General features: G+C 44.9%; 1 protein-coding gene and 1 pseudogene across 4 annotated transcripts in view; one reads left to right on the top strand and one right to left on the bottom strand.

Moving 5' to 3' along the window:
- The window catches only part of LDB2 (LIM domain binding 2), a 548,706-nt gene that overhangs the window by 130,534 nt on the left and 397,449 nt on the right, over positions 1-20,723 (top strand). The gene's annotated exons all lie outside the window — the stretch shown is intronic.
- LOC148112653 (uncharacterized) lies at positions 7,473-8,224 on the bottom strand (annotated as a pseudogene).

A 20,723-nucleotide genomic window follows, 5' to 3' on the forward strand; every position in this document is an offset into this window, starting at 1 on the left:
CCAGTGTTTCTTCCCACTTGGAACTGAACCCAGATGGATATTTCATCCAACATTACCAAACTAGGTAACATCAGTACTAGAAGGGAGTGGAGTTTGCTCTTATTTTCATATACCAGTGGCTTACCCTGTCAGTGTTGATCGGTTGCTTCACAAACAGTGTTTTGCTTGGTGCCAGGTCTCTATAGCCTCAGGCAGAGAAGGGCTATTCTGCACCACTCCCTCAAATGTTCTTTAAAATAGAGTTTCCCATCATTCCTTTAGGAACCTCCAACATATAAACTGGTTACTCATCCTAAAATGAATCCTCTTTATCTGGAGCTTCAAAATTTGCTCTTTGCTAGGAAGATGTGTAGCTAAAAGTCAGTTTACATTTAGTGTACATCTGACTTTGGGGATATTTCTTCATAACCAAACAAAAGTGCAGTTCACACCCCTTGCTCACTGGATCTGGATGTCACTTGTAATTAACCCCCGCACCCCGTTTTGTCTGGCAGAATGCTGCAGGAGGCTGAGTGCTGTCATGCCCCTTGGCCATGCCCACCCAATCACGCCCACCCAGCCAGTCATTAGGGCACAGAACCAGTGTTAAAAAATTTGCAGCCCACCACTGACCATAAGGTTCTGTCTTAGGCCCAATATTCTTCAATAGCTCATAAACAACTTAGATGAGGGAATAGAAGGGAAATGCATCAAATTTGCAATGACACGAAGCTGTCAGGAATAGCAACACCCCAGAAGACAAGCTCAGGATCCAAAAAGATATTGACAGACTTGAGCAATGGGTCCTATCCAACAACATGAAGTTTAATGTGAAGAAAAGCAAGGTTTTCTACCTAGGTAGGAAAAACCAAAGGCACAATTACAGAGTAGGCAAAACCCTGCTCAAAAACAGTAACTATGAGAAGGATCTTGGAGTCCTAGTGGACGATCACTTAACCATGAGCCAGCAGTGTGCGGCAGCAGCCAAAAAAGCCAATACAATCCTTGATTGTATAAACAGAGGCATAGAATCAAAATCACATGAAGTATTAGTATCGCTTTATAAAGCCTTAGTAAGACAATACCTGGAATACTGAATCCAGTTTTGGGCACCACATTACAAAAAAAAAATGTTGAGACTTTACAAAAGGTGCAAAGAAGAGCAAATAAGATGATTAAAGTCTATAGAAAGTAAATAGCCAGTAGCCAACCTGGGTTTGTCAAAAATCATGCCAAACTCCTCCAAATTCCATCTGTAGATGCTCCTCTAACTACATTGACTTCCCCTGCTATTCTCCCTTCAGACACTGCAGAGGGGTTGAAAACAGAGGATAAGAAAGCAGAGTTGTCTGCCCGCAAGACTCATCAAGCGGCAGCTTGGGCAATTAGGTCAGCCACTGCAGCTTCTTTTTTTGCCAGAATCTCACTACTATGGCTGAAACAAATGCAGGCCAGGGCCTCTCCTGAGGATATCCGCCTGCAACAGGATATCAGTAAATTGATTGCTGCAACTGAGTATTTGGCTGATGCGACTCTTAATTCAGCCAAATTTGCCTCAAGGGCTTTAGCCTCAAATGTCACTTCCAGACTTTTATTGTGGTTGCATCAGTGGCCAGCTGATGTGAAATCCAAATGGAGGTTAGCTGCAGCACCATTTAAGATCGGTCAGTTATTTGGGGAAGTGTTGGACCCTATACTCTATACCCTATACTCATCTGTGATCTTGTTCAGGAGGGGGGTGCGGACCTGGCAGGTATTACGGAGACCTGGTTGGGCCAGGAGTGGGGGGGTTCCCCTCGTTGAAATGTGCCCGCCAGGTTTCCAAGCATTCCATCAGCCGAGGTCACAGGGGAGGGGCGGGGGGGTAGCGGTTATCATTAAAGAAGGTCTGAGACCGAGGGAGGCCACTGTTCCTCAGACGGCCGGCTGTGAATCCCTTTTTGTGAAATGGGGTCATGGGGTTCAGATGGGTTTGCTGATCACGTACCTGGCTCCCTGCCACGTGGCAACAGCCCTGCCCGAGCTACTCAACGTCATCGCCGCGGTGGCGGTTGATACCCCTAAGCTTATGGTTATGGGGGATTTCAACCTGCCGTCCGTGGGTGAGACGTCAGAGATGGCTCGGGAGTTCATGGCTTCCATGACAGCTATGGACCTGACCCAGTTAATTCATGACCCTACCCACACAGGGGGAAACACGCTGGATCTGGTTTTTGTCTCTGGACAGTGGTTGAGGGATCTTGATATAGGGGATATAGTTACTGAACCCTTGTCATGGTCAGATCACTCTCTCCTTCGTCTCGACTTTCGAACCGCTGCACCCCGCCGCAGGGAGGCGGAGCCGGTCAGATGGTTCCGCCCCAGGCGCCTGATGGAACCTGACAGATTCCAGACGGAGCTTGGGCCATTTCCTGAGGTTCTGGCACATGCCTCGACTGGAGACCTGGTGGCCGCCTGGGATAGGGCGGCTGCTGGTGCTCTGGATCGGGTCGTGCCTTTGCGGCCTCTGACCCGGCGCCGATCTCAATTGGCTCCTTGGTTTACCGAGGAGCTGAGGGAGTTGAAGCGCCGGAAAAGACGCCTAGAGAGTAGTTGGAGGGCCAGTCTTCTTGAATCTGACCGGACACTAGTAAGATCCCACATTAGGAATTACTTAGTGGCGATAAAAGCAGCGAAATGTAGTTATTTTGCTGCTCTTATTGCGTCATCAGATAATCGCCCGGCTGCCCTCTTTAGGGTGACCCACTCCCTGCTCCACCAGGAAGCGCGGGAGGACCCCTTGGAGGGTAGAGCCGAGGATTTTGTTCAGTATCTGTATGACAAAATCACTCAGATTCGGGAAGATTTGGACTCCGACTGGGTAGTCTCAGGGGGAGAGACAGGGGCAGGTCTTGAGAATGTTATCTGGGATGAGTTTGATCCTGTGACCCCTGAGGACGTGGACAGGATTCTGGGTAGACTGAATGCGACCACTTGTTTATTGGACCCGTGTCCTTCCTGGTTAGTACTGGCTTCCCGGGAAGTGACACGAGGCTGGCTCCAGGGGATTATAAACGCTTCGCTGAGTGAGGGTGACTTTCCCGCCGCCTTGAAAGAGGCGGTGGTGAGGCCTCTCCTCAAGAAGCCTTCCCTGGACCCGGCAATGTTGGTAAATTATCGTCCGGTCTCCAATCTTCGCTTTGTTGCGAAGGTTGTTGAGAGTGTGGTCGCGCAACAGCTCCCCCAGCACCTGGATGAAACGACGTATCTGGATCCGTTCCAGTCGGGCTTCAGGCCCGGGTACAGCACGGAAACGGCATTGGTCGCGTTGGTTGATGATCTCTGGAGGGCTCGGGACAGGGGGTGCTCCTCTGTCCTGGTCCTGTTAGATCTCTCAGCGGCTTTTGATACCATCGACCATGGTATCATGCTGCACCGGTTGGAAGAGTTGGGGGTGGGAGGCACTGTGTTGTGGTGGTTCTCCTCCTTTCTCTCTGACCGGTCGCAGTCTGTGTTGACAGGGGGACAGAGGTCGACCCCGAGGCCCCTCATATGTGGGGTGCCGCAAGGGTCGGTCCTCTCGCCTCTCCTGTTCAACATTTATGTGAAGCCGCTGGGCGAGATCATCCGTGGTTTCGGGGTGGAGTACCATCAGTACGCTGACGACACCCAGCTGTACATCTCCACCCCGGATCACCCCAACGATGCCCTTGAAGTGATGTCCCGGTGCCTGGAGGCCGTACGGATCTGGATGGGGAGGAACAGGCTCAGGCTCAACCCATCCAAGACTGAGTGGCTGTGGTTTCCGACGTCCCGATATAGTCAGTTGACGCCATCACTGACTATTGGGGGCGAATCATTGGCCCCCACGGAGAGGGCTCGCAACTTGGGCGTCCTCCTGGACTCACGGCTGTCTTTAGAAGAGCACTTGACGGCCGTGACCGGGAGGATTTTTCATCAGGTTCGCCTGATTCGCCAGTTGCGTCCCTTTCTGGATCGGGACTCTTTACGCACGGTCACTCATGCCCTTGTCACCTCCCGCCTGGACTATTGCAACGCTCTCTACATGGGGCTCCCCTTGAGGAGCACCCGGAGGCTCCAACTGGCGCAGAGTGCGGCCGCGCGGGTGGTAATGGGAGCGACATGGCGTTCCCATGTAACACCTCTCCTGCGCGAGCTGCACTGGCTCCCGGTGGTCTTCCGGGTGCGCTTCAAGGTTTTGGTTACCACCTTTAAAGCGCTCCATGGCTTAGGACCCGGGTACTTGCGGGACCGCCTACTACCACCAATAGCCTCCCACCGGCCGGTACGCTCCCATAGAGAGGGGCTCCTCCGGGTGCCGTCAGCCAAACAATGCCGACTGGCGGCCCCCAGGGGGAGAGCCTTCTCTGTGGGGGCACCTACTATCTGGAACGAGCTCCCCCCAGAGATACGGAGGATCCCGGATCTGCGCACCTTCCGCCGCGCCTTAAAGACCTTACTATTTCACCAGGCCGGCCTGGCCTAATTTTCCCCCTCTTTTATAAAAGATTTTTAAAATTTTAAATATTTTTTAGTATTTATATATTCAATTTTAAATTGGTTTTAAAAGTTTGGGGTTTTAAATTTGTCGGGGCCAAAATTATTTAATTTGATTTTATTCTATTTTTTAAATTTTGTATTGTATGTGTTTTTATTGTTTGGCTGTGCACCGCCCTGAGTCCTTCGGGAGTAGGGCGGTATAGAAATCTAATAAATAATAATAATAATAATAATACTTGTAGAGGGTAAGGATAAGAGAAAAGTTCTGCCTCATGTTTCTAAAAGGACGGATAGGAAATCCACCCCCTTTTATTGCAGGCAGCCCTTTTGTGGTTCGGAGGCAGGGTTTTCTGCCTCACAGTTCCACAGGCAGTATTCCCAAAGTATGGACAGGGCTCAGGACAGATAAGCCTTCAGAGATAGGGCTCGTCAACCACAGGCCAGACGACCTTATCGGGGCGCCGGTGGCCAGCCTTACTGTCATTCAAAGTGACTCACCATCACAGGTCCCCATTGGCGGCAGGTTAAGGATGTTTGCCGACCAGTGGCGGAAGACCACCACCGATGCGTGGGCTTTGCAAACAGTAAGTCTTGGCCTGACCCTAGAATTTTGTTCAGTGTCCAGTTCCCAAAGATGTGGCCAAAAAGGCCATGATGGAGGCCAAGATTCAGCACTTGCTAGATATCGAGGCCATAGAACCAGTTCCAGTGGGGCAGAGGGGTCTAGGCTTCTATTCTGTTCTTTTTCTAGTTCCCAAAAGTTTGGGAGGCCAATGAGCCATTCTGAACCTAAAGGAACTGAATGCATATGTAAGGTACAAAAGGTTCAAGATGCAATCACTTCAGACAATCCTGGGTTGCATCAGACAGGGAGATCTGTTAACATTGATAGATCTCAAGGAAGCATATCTTCATGTCCCCATCAGACTGTCCCACAGGCAATTCCTCAGGTTCGCCTTTGCAGGCCACCACTGGCAATATCGGGCACTCCCTTTCGGCCTCTCTTCGGCCCCACGAACTTTCACCAAGCTGTTAGATGTAGTTGCAGCTTGTCTGCGGGCCAGGTCCATCCGCCTGCAATGTTACCTGGACAATGTATTAATTCAATCATCATCCATTAGTCAGGTAATGTTGGATGTTCAAGTCACTGTCCAAACTCTGCAGGATCATGGATTTTCCGTGAACTGGGAGAAAAGTAATCTGACCCCTTCCACCAGACTTCCCCACTTGGGAACAGTGATCAACACTCAGTTATCGCAGGTTTTCCTATCTCAGGAACACATAGATAGCATAAAGGGGATGGTGGCACAAGTCAGGTCCTTAGACCTAGTTCCCTTGTTACTACTTTCCCAGTTATTAGGAAAGATGATATCTTGCCTCGCTATTGTCCCTTGGGCCCGATTGCACACACGGGCCCTACAATGGCTCCTGCCCAGTCAGAAATTGAGGCACAGCAATTCACTCTCCAAGATCAGGGTCCCACAGCAGGTCCTTCATTCTCTGACTTAGTGGACGTCTGCAGCAATGGTGAAAGGATGTCTGTTCCGGGAGCCTCCCAGACAGGTCCTGACATCGGACGCTAGTCTATTTGGATGGGGGGCATATCTGGAATCCAAAGTGACACAAGGGAGGTGGTCTCAGCAAGATTTGTTCAATGACATCAATTGGCTGGAGCTGAGAGCAGCTCACCTTGCACTGCGCCACTTCCAAGCCGACCTGTCAGGACACCATGTACTTTTGTTGACGGACAATGTCACTGCCAAGGCGCATGTCAACAGACGGGGGCACTCATTCCAGGGTCCTGATGCGAGAAGCTATGGCCCTGGGGAGCTGGGCGGAACTACATCTGCTGTCATTGTGAGCAGAGCATATTGCTGGGAAGTCCAACTCCCAAATGGACTGGTTGAGCAGAACGACCATAGACCAGTCCGAATGGCGACTTCATCCGGATCTCTTTCACTTCATAACAATCAAGTTCGGGACTCCGGTTCCAGACTTATTTGCCAGTCTGCAGAACGCTCAACTTCCAAGGTTTTTCTCCCAGTTCTGGACTCCAACGGCCGATGCCCTTCGTTGCCAATGGCCACCTGGTCTGTTGTATGCCTTTCCTCCCATACCTCTGATCCAGAGGGTGGTTCAGAAGATCTTAGAGGAAGAAGTGGAGGTATTGTTGATAGCTCCTCACTGGCCACGTCCATGGTTTGCGGATCTGATGTCACTGTCCGTTTCCCGTCCCTGGACAATTCCACCTCACAGGATCTCCCTCAGCCAAGAGGCCCTTCAACACCCAGACCCTCAGTGGCTACAGTTGGCCGTTTGGCACTTGAACGGGAGGTCCTCTGGAAGGAACACTTTTCAGGAGACGTAATTTCCACTATGCTTGCTTCAAGGAAAGCTTCAACGGTCCAGATTTATGATGCTACATGGGCATCATTTTGCCGTTGGTATGCCAAAAGAAATGTAGTTCCTATAGTAAATCCAGTTCTTTTAGAAATCAGTATGGCCACCCCATTTTTTTTTTTGAAGTCCCCAGTGCCTTTTCATAATGGAGTGACCACTTCAAACGAACTTCATTTACTCCATCCTTATCCTGATGAGTTTCCAGCAAAAAAATGATGTCAGATCTTTCCTTGTTTAACAATTGTACAATTCTCCTCCTTTTCACCACTGCCCCCAAACCTTTGACATCGAGTGTTGTAATTCTTATAGTTTTATCCATATTCAGCACATACCAATTCTTTACGATCCCTTGTGCACTTTAACTTAAACCAACATATAAAAAAACATAAAACAAACTCAACTAAATAACCCTCATAACCTACCCCCCTTCTCCACCCTCAAGTCTCCCCAAACTCTTTTCCCCCCACTAAATCCCCGGTAGCCTAATGCTCCAGCCATTCCCTTAAAGGGGGGGGGATGAAGCCCACAGTCCAGAACCAGCAAGCCTTCTAGTATTAATATGTTACAGATTTATCATCTCAGTCATGTCGATTTCACTTCCCACTTGCCATGGCTCCTCTTCCTCCACCATTGGCACTTTTAAGAGCAGGATCGCCCTGCAATTCTAGCCCCAGACTTTTAAGTAGCTCAATGCCTTGCTCCAAAGAGGTAATCCTATATTGTTTCCCATCATACATAAACCTCATAAATACTGGGTTTCCCCATGCGTACTTTATCTCCCTTCTCTTGAGCTCTTCGGTGATTGATTTAACACTACGCCTCCACTTAATTGTTTGGTGACAAAGATCGTTATAAACTTGAACTGTAGATCCTTGAAACTTCAACAAAGCTAATGACCTCAGCTTTATCATCAGCTGTTCTTTTTTGTAATAATTAGAAATTTTACCAAAATGTCTCTGGGACGAGACCCAGCTCTGAAAGCGCCCACTCTGTGGACGCGTTCAATGTCCTCTTCTCCTGTGGTCAGGTTAGGGATTATTTCTTTAAACCATCGTGGGATCAAATTCCTCATGTCCTCTTCTGTCATCTCTGGTAAGTTTCGAATTCGTATTGATGATCATCTGCTTTGATCTTCCAGAGAAATCAGTCTTTTCTCATGCTCATCAAACTCCAGAGAGTGCTTTTCTTCCATCTGCCTCATTTGTTTCCCTAATTGGTCAGCTTCCACTGTTATGAGTAAATGCCTAACTGTGTATACACCATTGCATAGACTGACCCACTGATCCCTCCTCCCTCACTTAGCCCTTCCCATAACCCCTCCTTACCTTGACTCCACCTTCTCCATATATAAGGCTGTGCGCAGAAGTCCAGGACCAGTTCCAAATGAATACCTGAATAGAAAGAAATGGAGTAAATAAATACATTGAACTCAAAGCCTGTCATGTCTGTGATTATTGGGCAAGATCCTTGGAAAACTTACTTATCAAAATGGCAGCAGAGGACGGTTATGCCCAATAAACAGAACCAAAATCGGAAATGGAAGGAAGGATGAACACAAGGTCCACCACCAGGCTGATGGCAGAGATGGAGGAACTGGACCAGACAAACAGAAGCGTGAGGCCAAAAGAAAGTGCAGCCAGGCACGCCAGAGACAGATCACCCGAGAGAGATGAACTAAAGGACATCATACAGAAAATGATAGAAGCCTCCATAAGCAAGAATGAACTCATCGCGAAGCTCCGGGACCTTCTAGATGACCAGGGAGCAGCAATGAGCCCCCAGGAGCAAGACCACGAGGCTGCCAGACCGGTAAGACAGAGATACCCCCTGGCAGAGGCCCAAGAGCCAAACGGTTCCATTTTCGTGCCATGCTCCGGGCGGCCATCTTGGGATGGCCACCGACCAATAGGGAGCCAGGATTCAAATCCAATGGCGGGAAATGAAAGAAACCCCAGAACAAATGGGGGAACAGCCAAAGGCACCCCAGAAGGGACACACCAAGGCAGCTGGAGCTCACCTCCCGAGCTCGAAGCCAGAAAGACACCCGAGGCCCCAGCAGCCGTGATAGGCCCTGCACGCAACCCCTTCACACCAGCCATGCACCCCAGAGACCCCGCCGCGAACCGAGGGGGCTACGGGGGGGCCATCGATGATAGCACACACACCCAGATACTCCACACGATGACCAGCCCCCACGAAGACAACCGCAGGGCACCAACTATGCTTGAATCATGCAGATGGCAGGACTCGAACCCAGCACCCGCAGCACCAAGCATAAGAGGCCCCAGGGGAAGAGGCCACACCTGCTACTCAACCCCCATGCGGCCTCCGCCCGGCCTACTCACGTGCCCAGGGACCAGCAATCAAGGATCGGGACCCACCACAGCCGCCACGCCTCAGAACCCCAGAAGTCCTTGACTTACGACCGCCTCGCCTCCTCGCCTCTCTCCAGCCCCCTGCATGGATCCGGATGCCCAGTGATGGATGCCTGCCTCCAGAGATGAAGCCGGACACCCCAGGAGTGAGATGGGACCCCCAACTGGAGGCCTAGGCCGAGGCCTAAGAGCAGCAACAGCCAGCTACTCCCCCATTGGCTACAGTAGCGAAATGGGCCTCACACATGCTCAGTCGGCTCCAGCAAGAAGAGAAGGAAGGAACATAAATCCAAGTCTGTACAGAGCTGCAAACTGCATACCCAAGCCATATTGTGAGTTCCCTCACCTGAGACACCATGGGCAGCAACAGACTGTGAGTAATTCATCACACAACTCAGGGAATTTACCAGCTAACTTTCCCACTCTTAAATTAGACGGATCGAACCTCATGCAGTGGAATCACCAACTCCAGGTTTTATTTTTAAAAGAGGATCTATTGTTTTTAGTTGATGATCCCCCCCCCCACAAAACCTTGGACTTTAGAAACAGATTGCTTGCATCACAGGGCTTACTCTTTAATTATAGCAAGTATCCCACCAGGTGTATACCCCAGTCTAAGCCATTATCTGACTGTGTCTGAGATACAGCAGAGAATATTTAATCTGTTCTATAGTAAAAGCGCTGCCACCACAGCAAGGATATCCAGGGAATTCCACTCTGCCAGGCATAAAGCAGGGACTCCCATGGGTGAACATATACTGAACCTGAATGCCACAAGGACTGAACTGATACAAAGGGGGGAGGATATATCCGAAGAGAGCATGAAGAGCATAGTCATCAACTCCCTGGACTCCAGCTGGGACAATTTTATAATGCAGCTGGATAGCATAGGCTTAGGCCACCTCACACTCGAGTCACTGACAAATAGGATAATAGCAGAAGATAGCTTAAGGAGGGACCGCTCCATCAGCCGCAGGGACAGCAGGCCAACTAAGAAAGTTGAGTTCCAAACCAGGAACCTAGACTACCCAGAATGCTTCACTTGTGGCTCAAAGAATCACTACAAACGGGATTGCCCAAGAAACTCAAGGGGAAGGAACCACACCTATCAAAGGGAAAGGGAAGGCAGGAAGCCGGGGCTCCCCGATAGATCCCCATCAGACAACAGATACAGGCGCAGAGACTCCCCCGACCCAAGGAACAGAAGGGGAAGTAGGGACAGCTCTAGGGAGAGCCGACCAGGGTCCATGTATGGGATCGAGGAGAACACACACACACACTCACAAACCAGAGAAGGAGAAGCATGGCTCATCGACTCGGGAGCCACCAACCACACAACTCATGACATAAAGATACTGACCTCATTCACAGAGGAAAACTACCACATTAAGGTGGCCAATCAAAACAGGGTCCTAGTGACAGGAAGAGGAAACACGTTCATAAGCGGAATAGGCAAAGTAGAGGGGGTATTACTCATACCCGAAATACCCCACAACATTTTAGCACCGCTTAAACTGAGCAAGGACATGGGCATAGAGACCACCTTCAAAGAGGGAGAAGCCTACCTGACCAGAGACAGGGAAAGCATCGGCAAAATAGTCATTAATGGAGGGCTAACATACCTCCACCCTAAAAAGAATAACCAGACCCAAGTTATCGCCCAACTAGAAAACACTGAGAATAGAGTCAACACACATGTTGAGGCAGAGGGGGGCAGGGAAGACGACCCCACCGAAGGCAACACGACACACAGAGGGAAATTGCTAATAGGCAAACCCATTCACGATGACTGCGCCCATTTGCTACACAGAAAATTGGGCCATGCCAGCTTCCCAGTCATCCAAAAAATGACAGAATGTACCAGTGATTTGAAAATAAAAAACTGCAAAAACTACTTAGAGTGTTCTATATGTAAATCATCTAAGTTAAAAACCAAACCCAGACCTAGAAAAGCCACCCGTACTACCAATTCTATCTTCCACCTGCTACATATGGACATTGTAGGCCCCATGAAGCCCTCTATAAAATACAAAAGGAGATATTTTCTGACAATAGTAGACGACTACAGCCGCTATGGCTTTGTGTATACCATTAATCATAAAGACGAGGTATTCCAAAAATTTAAAGAGTTTTATAAGAGAGTGGAAACGCAACACAACACAAAGATAAGGCAAATAATGACAGATAGGGGGTCTGAGTTCTTATCGAGGGAATTCTCGAACTGGTCAAAGATGCACGGGATAATACACTACAAGACTTCTCCCTTTTCCGCGTTCCAAAATGGAGTCGTAGAGAAGAGGAATGGAGTCCTACAAACAATGATGAGATGCGCCCTAGAGGATGCGGGGTTAGGACAGCCATTCTGAGCAGAAGCCCTCAACTACTCAAATTATACCCTGAACAGACTCTGGTCTAGCGTAATAGGGAAAACACCTTATGAGGTGATGAACGACCGAAAACCAAAGATTGCGCACCTGCACATATTTGGAGTCACGGCGGATGTGTACATCCCCAGGCAACTGAGGCGAAAAGGAGACAAGGTCTCCAGGAGATTAAGGTTCATGGGGTATGAACCAGGCACAAAAGGCTATAGATTCATTGACAGGGACAACAGGTTCATCGTATCCAGAACAGCGGTGTTCCATGAGAACGCCAACTGGTCTAAGATACACCTCAACGAGACACTCATCAGACAGGAAGACACAAACGAATCAAGGGACAAAAGCAAACCCATCACATTAGAAGCAAATACACAAGACAGACAAAGACCAAGACACCATGAGGTAGCCACCAAGGGGTGGAAGGAAGACCACCCCATCATCAAGGTAGACACGGTCACAGAGAAGGAGGCCAAATACATGCATGACACCGACACAAGACCCATGAGACCTATCAGACCCAACAGAAACAAAATGCCCAAGAGGTCTAAAGATTATGTCATGTCCATTCACCCAAATAGAACAACACCCAACTCATACGAAGAAATCATTAGTCTGCCGCAGGTAGAGAGAGATAAGTGTGAGCAAGCTATGGAAAGGGAGATGGCTAGCCTGCACGAACTGAACGTGTACACCCCCTCTAAGGTCCCAGCCGATAAGACACTCATAGGCACGAAGTGGGTTTTCAAAATCAAGGAACTCGAAGACAACAAGGCCCTCTACAAGGCTAGACTCGTAGCTCAGGGGTTCGCCCAAAGGTATCCAGATGACTACACGGATACCTACTCACCCACAGTTAGGGCAGAAAGTGTCAAAAGCGCCCTAGTAGTTGCATCTATCTTAGGCCTAGAAGTCTACCAATTTGACGTTCAAACCGCATACCTCCATGCGAAGTTAGACAAAGAAATATATGTCAGGGCACCCCCAGGGAAAGGCGCGAAAGAGGGAGTCACTTGGCTACTAAACAAAAGTTTGTATGGTTTAAGACAGTCCGGGAAAAGATGGTATGAATGCCTAGCCAAAACACTCAGGGACATGGGTTTTACCGCCACATCAGCAGACCTCTGCCTCTTCGCCAAGAGGGAGGGCACATCGATCGAATACGCACTCGTTTACGTAGACGACATCCTGTACATGGGGCAGCACAAGCAAAATTGCGATAAATTCGCCAGAGAACTAGGGAAACAATTCACACTCAAGACCCTAGGGAAAGTCAATAAGTATCTAGGAGTACAAATCGAGAAAACAGAGAACGGGTTCAAGGTTTCTCAAAAGGAGAAAATATTAGAACTTATACATAGATGCAACATGAGGGATGCTAAGCCATGCGAAACCCCCATGCAAACAGACTTCTTGAAACATATGCACGAAGAGGGGGAGTCATTTAAGGACAACACCTTGTATAGATCTGTCATTGGATCCCTCCTGTATATTGCCAATTGGACAAGGCCCGATATCAGCTTAGCTGTTAATTTATTATCCAGACATGTCAGTGAACCCAAGGCATACCACTGGGAAGGGGTGAAGCGAGTAATCAGGTACCTGAAACATAGCATAGACGCGTACCTATGCCTGGAACCATCCAAATCCAAAGAACTGGCACTGACCTGCTATGCGGACGCTGACTGGGCAGGTGATACCAAGAGCAGGAAAAGCACATCAGGTTACGTGTTCCTTATCAATAACTGCCCGGTACACTGGTATACTGGCAAACAGAACCTGGTTGCCACATCCACAGCAGAAGCAGAGTACATCTGCCTATCAAAGGCAGCTAACAATTTAGTGTGGTTCGATGACCTGCTCTCTGAAATATGGACCGAACCGGCTTATCCTATAACTATCCACGAGGACAATAAAGCAGCCATAGACATCTCCAACGCAGAAGCAGTGGGTCAGAGATCCAGACATATCGACATCAAGCATAAGCATGTCAGGCAGTTATCAAATGTAGGTTTTATTAGGGCCGTACATTGTGAAACCTCTGAGCAAGTCGCGGACATTCTAACGAAACCATTACCAAACAAGCAACACACATATCTCACATCAAAACTAGGGGTGACCATGCCGGGCACAGAATCAACCCCGAATGTTAGGCATTTAGAGGGGGATTTGTTACGAGTAAATGCCTAACTGTGTATACACCATTGCATAGACTGACCCACTGATCCCTCCTCCCTCACTTAGCCCTTCCCATAACCCCTCCTTACCTTGACTCCACCTCCTCCATATATAAGGCTGTGCGCAGAAGTCCAGGACCAATTCCAAATGAATACCTGAATAGAAAGAAATGGAGTAAATAAATACATTGAACTCAAAGCCTATCGTGTCTGTGATTATTGGGCAAGATCCTTGGAAAACTTACTTATCATCCACTCTAAGGAGCTTAATCTCTTTATCATTATGACCAATATTTATAGCTAATTGGTCCATGCGCTTGTCAACTTTTTCTGCATAATCATCCATTCGTTTGAAAATCACCTCTTTAGTGCTAGTCAGCATTTCTCTGAGTTCATCCACTGTTGCTGGCTGTGAGCCAGTTTTCGCCACCATTATTGTTTCACTCTCTGAGCTCTCTTGCTCTGATTCACCCAGAGATTGTCTTTTTAATCGTGCTGCGGTGTGATTTGAAGGACGGATACATTGCCACTTATATTTACTAACCCCTTTTTGTTTTTTCGATGGCATAAATCTTCAAAGCCTGGGCAACAATCAAATAAACCTTCTGCTTCCAGCGGGTGTTTTTTTTTTTTTTATCCATAATAAAACTGGCTGCTTAACGATGTGAGGTTGTAAAATTATTAATCACTCCTTGAAGCACGCTGCTGTCTAAAAACAATTCCAAATATTCTTCTGTGGCATTCCAACAACAGCGATTAGACCCCACACTTTAAACATTATTTATCGGTTTTTCACTGTCCCAAACAACTCTCTTTTTCCTCCGCTGTTGGCCCAGGTAATCATAAACAATCCTTCACAAATTTCTGTCCATTTTAGTTAGATGATAAATTTTATCGGCCCACTATTCCGGAGCCAGGAAAAACTCTTACTGGCTCATCAGGCTGTCAGGCTCCACCCCACAAGTCCTGGACTTTTTGCAGAGTGGCCTTAAGAAAGGGTTAGCCACTAATACTCTCCGCCGACAAGTTGCAGCATTGGCTACCATTCTGCCTGGTGAGGGGCCAGTTTCGCTTTCTCAGCATCCAAAGGTCAGCAGCTATTTGAAAGGGGCCACTAACCTGTTACCACCAACGGTCCACAGATATCTGACCTGGGATCTGTCTGTAGTGTTGAGGGCACTCACCTTGCCTCCATTTGAGCCTTTGGGAGCTGCCAGTTTATGGCTTTTTACTTTCAAGGTTCCCTTCCTGGTGGCGATCACTTTGGCTCGCAGAATTTCAGAATTGGCGTCTCTTTCGGTGCATTCCAATTTGTGCATTTTTCACCCGGATAGAGTCATACTTCATTTAGACCTGACATTTGTGCCAAAGGTAATACTTGGTTCCACAGGGCACAGGAAGTTATTCTAGCAGACTTCTGCCCGAGCCCGAGACACCCGCATGAAAAACGATGGCATTCCTTGGATGTCCGCAGGGCTCTCAAGTGATATATTAAACGTACAGCTTTTTTCAGAAGAACAGAGGCCTTGTTCGTGTCATACCAACCACCGTCTATTGGTAAGAAAGTATCGCCATCCACCATCGGACGTTGGCTTAAGGCTTGTATTACACTGGTTTATGAACATTAAGCTCGTCCTGTGCCATGCCGCATTACGGCACACTTGATTCGCAGTGCGGCCACTTTGGCTGCTTGGGCTACACAAGCTTCCATTCTGGAAATTTGCAGAGCGGCCACTTGGACTTCACCTTCTCCATTTGTGAGGAATTACAAGTTGGACCAGTTCGCTTCTGCAGAGGCGGCATTCGGGAGACGGGTGTTACAGCGAGTCCTACTGGCCGAGGGGACCCTGGACCAATCTGTTTTCCACCCTACAACAATTTAGCTTGGGTATATCCCATGCTTGGACTCTCCAAGCAACGCACAGGAGAATGTACGTTGGACTTACCGTGAATGTTCATTCTATGTGCGCTGCAGGAGAGTCCAATCCCACCCTGTTTTATTATGGTCTGGGGTCCAGGAGTGGTCGTGATGTTGCTTGGACTTCGTCTTCTCCAGTTCTTGGTCTTAGTTGAAAAAACTGAAGCTCGGCTGGAAGATGTAGGCATGGCCAAAGAATTTCCAACTCAATCTCTGACAAATCACACAAATTGAACCCATGCTTGGACTCTCCTGCAGCGCACATAGAACGAATGTTCACGGTAAGTCCAACGTTCATTATGGACTGAATGCTGAAAGAAATGTGCTTTGCTCTTAACATTTTTGAGCCCAAACCAGCACACCATTCAACTTCCATTTGAGCCTAGCCAGAAGCAAGTCCCTAAATATCCAAAAAAGCTAAGATTTCCCCCCTATTATTACTATGTACATGCACCTAACTATTATATTTTGAAGAAGAAAAAAAACCATTGCATCGGTTAATGTTATTTTACTATTGCCCATGCATTTATACAAGCTTTGGAAGTATCTCCTGCTTACCCTGTTTTTTTTTTATTTGCTTTTTTAATGCCCTACCATGTGCCAACAGCTTCCAGAGTACATTCTCATTCATCATGTTTGTATTAAGAAAGAGATAGGGAGAAAGGTTGCAGCAGCAATAGTCAGCTCCTTTAATTTTTGCATCTTTCAACCCTCTGTTCAGCCATTAAAGAATCAATCAACATGATTATGAAAAACAGTGCTTGAGATGCACATTTTACATTTTCCTTTATCTCCATTGGATAGGGAAAAGTAAATATTGAAGATTGTGCTACAGTAAGTCAATTGTGGAGCATTCATACAACTGCCTCACTGTCCTGTGATCTGCAGCCTCCATCTGCCTCTATTCCTAATATAGATCTTAAAAAATAGAGTTAAAAAGCATTGTTCAGGATTCGACCGGAAGCGTCGCAGCGAGAGAGTTGGGAATTAATGAGCTTTGCAAAATTCCGGACTGACAAACCGCTGGAAGGGGGGTCTTCAGAATGGATCTGTCCTGTAGGGACGGAGAAGAAGGAGAAGCACCTTGGATGACCAAGAGGAACAGGCAAATTCTTCGGAGGTAGGAGGAAATTCTTCGCTTCGGGGGTGGGGGCCATAGTGGCCACCATAAAGCTGGGGCAACTGGACTAAGTTTTGAGCAGGAGCAGTGATTTGAATGGAGTACTGGTACCAGGTGAGTGATTGCCAGCTCACAGGTAAAAACAGAAATATTTTAAAATTGTTAAAAGGTGCCCAGTGAAGAAACAGCTAATGGGCATGGGGGAATGTTAATGGAGAGAGAAGAACAAAGCGGAAGTTTATAAAGTATTAAAGCCCGAAACGGAACCTGATTTTTGGATTAGAATTTGAGTGGAGATAATTAAATTATTAGAAGAAGAAACCCGAAATAGCTGTGAAGAGGACTGGAAATAACTTTAAAAACTTTGACCATTGAAGGAAGAACAAAGAAAAATTTAAAACTAAAGCCCTGTAACAGAAGTCTCTTAATTGGATTTGGAACTAGATTTTAAATTGGTTTTTGGGAAATACAAAATCAAGAAGAAGAAGATGGAAATTGGCAAATATTGGTAAAGTGGATTTAATAAATAAAATGGATATTTTCTTAGTTTGTTGATTGGAATTGTGGATTGGAGAGACATCTACGGGTGGAAAAAAACATTACAACGCTTAACTTTGTATTTTGGAAAAAAACTTCTTAAAGTGATAAGAGCAGTGGGAACTTTTGAGGAGGATTTATTTTCTTTTAAGCTGCTTGATCTCGACAACTAAAGAAGGTGGATTATAATAAAACTTAAAATTGAAACAACAACAACCCAGAAACAACAAAATGGCACAGGAACTAATTGAAATGATTAAAATGATGCATATATCATTCAAATTGGAATTAAATGAAATGATTATAATGATGTATGGAAAACCTAAGCCTGATGAATTAGAGACTGCATTAGAACATACTGAAGCGGATAAAGAAACTATGAATGAGAAACAAGAAATTAATACTGAAGATAAAGACATTGATTATGAAAAATTAAATGATCATGTTGGGAGTAATAATGAAAAAAAGAGAGGAGTTAGGAGAAAATTAACTGGAAAAAGGAAACAAAGAAAGTGAAGAAAAGAAAATGGGAAAAGATTAGGAACAAATGTGAACTTTAAAGATTACATTGGGATTAACAATGACAAAAATAGAGAGGGTGGAAAGAGACGAGGAGAGAAAGAAGAGGGGAAGAGACAAAACACAAAAAATTCAAATGATTACACTGGATCAACAGTGGGAAAATAAGGGGAAAAGGGGAAAAAGGCGAGCAGATAGAAATACAGGGCAAATCAGGAGAGTAAAGGACTTTAAAATTAGGGGGGGGAGGGAAAAAGAAGAAAATAAGAGAAAGAGAGAAAGGAGTAGTTAATGGAAAGGAAAAGGGAAAATATGTTTTATATTTAGAACTATAAATGAATTAAAGTAAGATTTATAATTATAAATGAATTGTAGGAAGTTTAATATATGTGATTGTAATACTTGGAATGTATTTAATTGTAATAATGGAATTCAGCTAAAGCATTTGAAATTGTATTGTGAAAAGGGATTAATGGATTATTAAATAAGAGGAGAAGGGAAAGGGAAAAGATGAAAATTGACTTTGTTTACTGTTTAACATGAAGAGATTAAGACACTGTTAGCAATAATCGAAATTAACTTTTAAGAGGGGGAAATATTACTGATTATGGTTTATTATGAAAAGGTGTAGATAGTATATATACTTGAAAAAACAATGGAAAATTGGGTCTATTTTAAAAAACAACTGGAATTGAGAAATAGAAATGAATGACTTTAATGTTATATACTTAAGTGAATTGTAGTAATATATTTGATTGTAATATTTAGATAAACTGATAAAGGAAAGAAATGGAAAAGAGGGAAGGAAATGGGTTATATATGTAAAATTGTATGAATACTAATATCCATAATTGGAATAATGGAATCTAGGGAAAATATGTTGTGAGAAGGGAGCAGTGGGAAAATATTTGAATAAGATGATTTAGAGTTAGGGTTATGTTTTAAGAAAATGATTGACTTTAAATTAAAGGGTTTCAATTTGAAAAAAGTAATGAGAGGGGGAAAAAAAAGAAAAATTGACTAAGATTAGAGATTAGGACGAATGGTAATATTGGTTATATACCAGAAGAAACAGAAGGAAAATAAAATAAAAAATTAGAGAGAAAGAATATTATGGCAAAAAGTGAAATATATAAATTGTCTTGGAGAAAACTAAAGGCTGTACAAATTTTGACTTGGCTAATACTCTGTTCAGAAAAAAAGTACTGTTTGTTTGTTTGTGTGTGTGTTTGAAAAAAATAAAATTCTAAAAAAAAAAGCATTGATCACAGGAAACCCCTCCCCCCCAATATTTGTTTTCTGAGAGGTATTAATGTCTCATAGGCGTGTAATGTTGGGGGTAGGTGACCAGAATTTGCTATTTTGCTTTATTAGACAAACAAATTGTAATGATAACGTAATATTGTTGAAGCTAAAAGTGTTAAATTATTTTGATTGTCTTATATAAAATATTAACAAATTATACAAGTTGCCATGATAAGAAACATAGTTTGTCAAGTTCAGGTTTAAAACAAAACAAAACATTTTCATAGATGAAAGAATACAAGAATATTTGATCACATTGCTGAAAACTCTTGCCTCTTTATTGCAAAAATACTGTTTCAAATGTTAACTGTTTCAGACGTTAATCTACTGCTGCAAATGATTAGTTTTTCAGTCTTGAATAATAATTAAGTTTGCTAATACTCATGTGTGTAAATCCAGAATTGTTGAAGCCTTATTAAATTCCAAAAAGTGAAATCAGAATCCAGAAGATGGTATGAGTAGTAATAATCACTCTAAAATCAGGTTAACAAATACATGAATTTAAGTGAAAACCATATGAGTTAATGTCCCAGCTTCTGTTGTTTCAAAATAAGGGTTAATACTAACAACCAGTAAATATTGTATGATAGAACATGCAAAGAATAAAACTTTCTGTGATATTAATCATAATTTAATATTAGAAATTAGAATTACACAGTTTTTAAAACAATCAGTCACTCCTTTGTAAAAACAGATTTAAGCCATTAATCTAGAAGAACCAGGAATAAGACCAATTTCAGCTATTATCTTCAATTTTTCTTGAAGAAATACTGTTGAGTTGCAGAGATGCCATCAGGGCCAATTAATCTAAGTAACAGGTTTTCAGGTTAAATAAATTGCCCAAAATAACTGAAAAAAATCTGGATCAAGATAAGATAGCTGAGATCCAGCCTAGACTTGCAGTAAATGTCAAAAATAATAATAAAAAGTTTCTTTCAACACATCAAAACCAAGAAAAAACAGTTGGTCCACTAATGGAAGAAGATTTCCAGCAAGCCGGGCTGGCTTAGGAAGAAATTTTTTAAATGTTTAATTGGTTTGTGGTTTTTTAAATTTTTGGGCCAAATTTATATATATATTAATTGTTTTTAATATTTGTATTTCATGTTTTTAATTCTGGCTGTGCACCGCCCTGAGTCCTCAGGGAGAAGGGCGGTATATAAATAGAAAAATAAATAAATAAATAAATAAAGATGGAAAGGAAATAATGGGCAGTATAGAGAAAGCAGAACTGCTTTATTCATTCTTTGCATCTGTCTTCATGCAAAAAGAAAATACAAATCAACTTTACAAAAACAACTAAAAGACAGGCTGGGAATGCAAATGAAAATAAGCAAAAATCAAGTAAAAGAACACCTGTCAGCTCTAGGCTGATTCAAATCACCATGTCCTGATGGATTACATTCCTGAGTTCTGAGGGAACTGAAGATGTGATCTTGGAACCATTGAATCATATCTTTCAAAGTTCTTGGAGCACTGGGGAACTATCTGAGGACTGGAAAAGAGCCAATTTGC

Source organism: Pantherophis guttatus, chromosome 8, assembly GCF_059756535.1.
Source record: "Pantherophis guttatus breed Tessera chromosome 8, ASM5975653v1, whole genome shotgun sequence".
NCBI lineage: Eukaryota > Metazoa > Chordata > Lepidosauria > Squamata > Colubridae > Pantherophis > Pantherophis guttatus.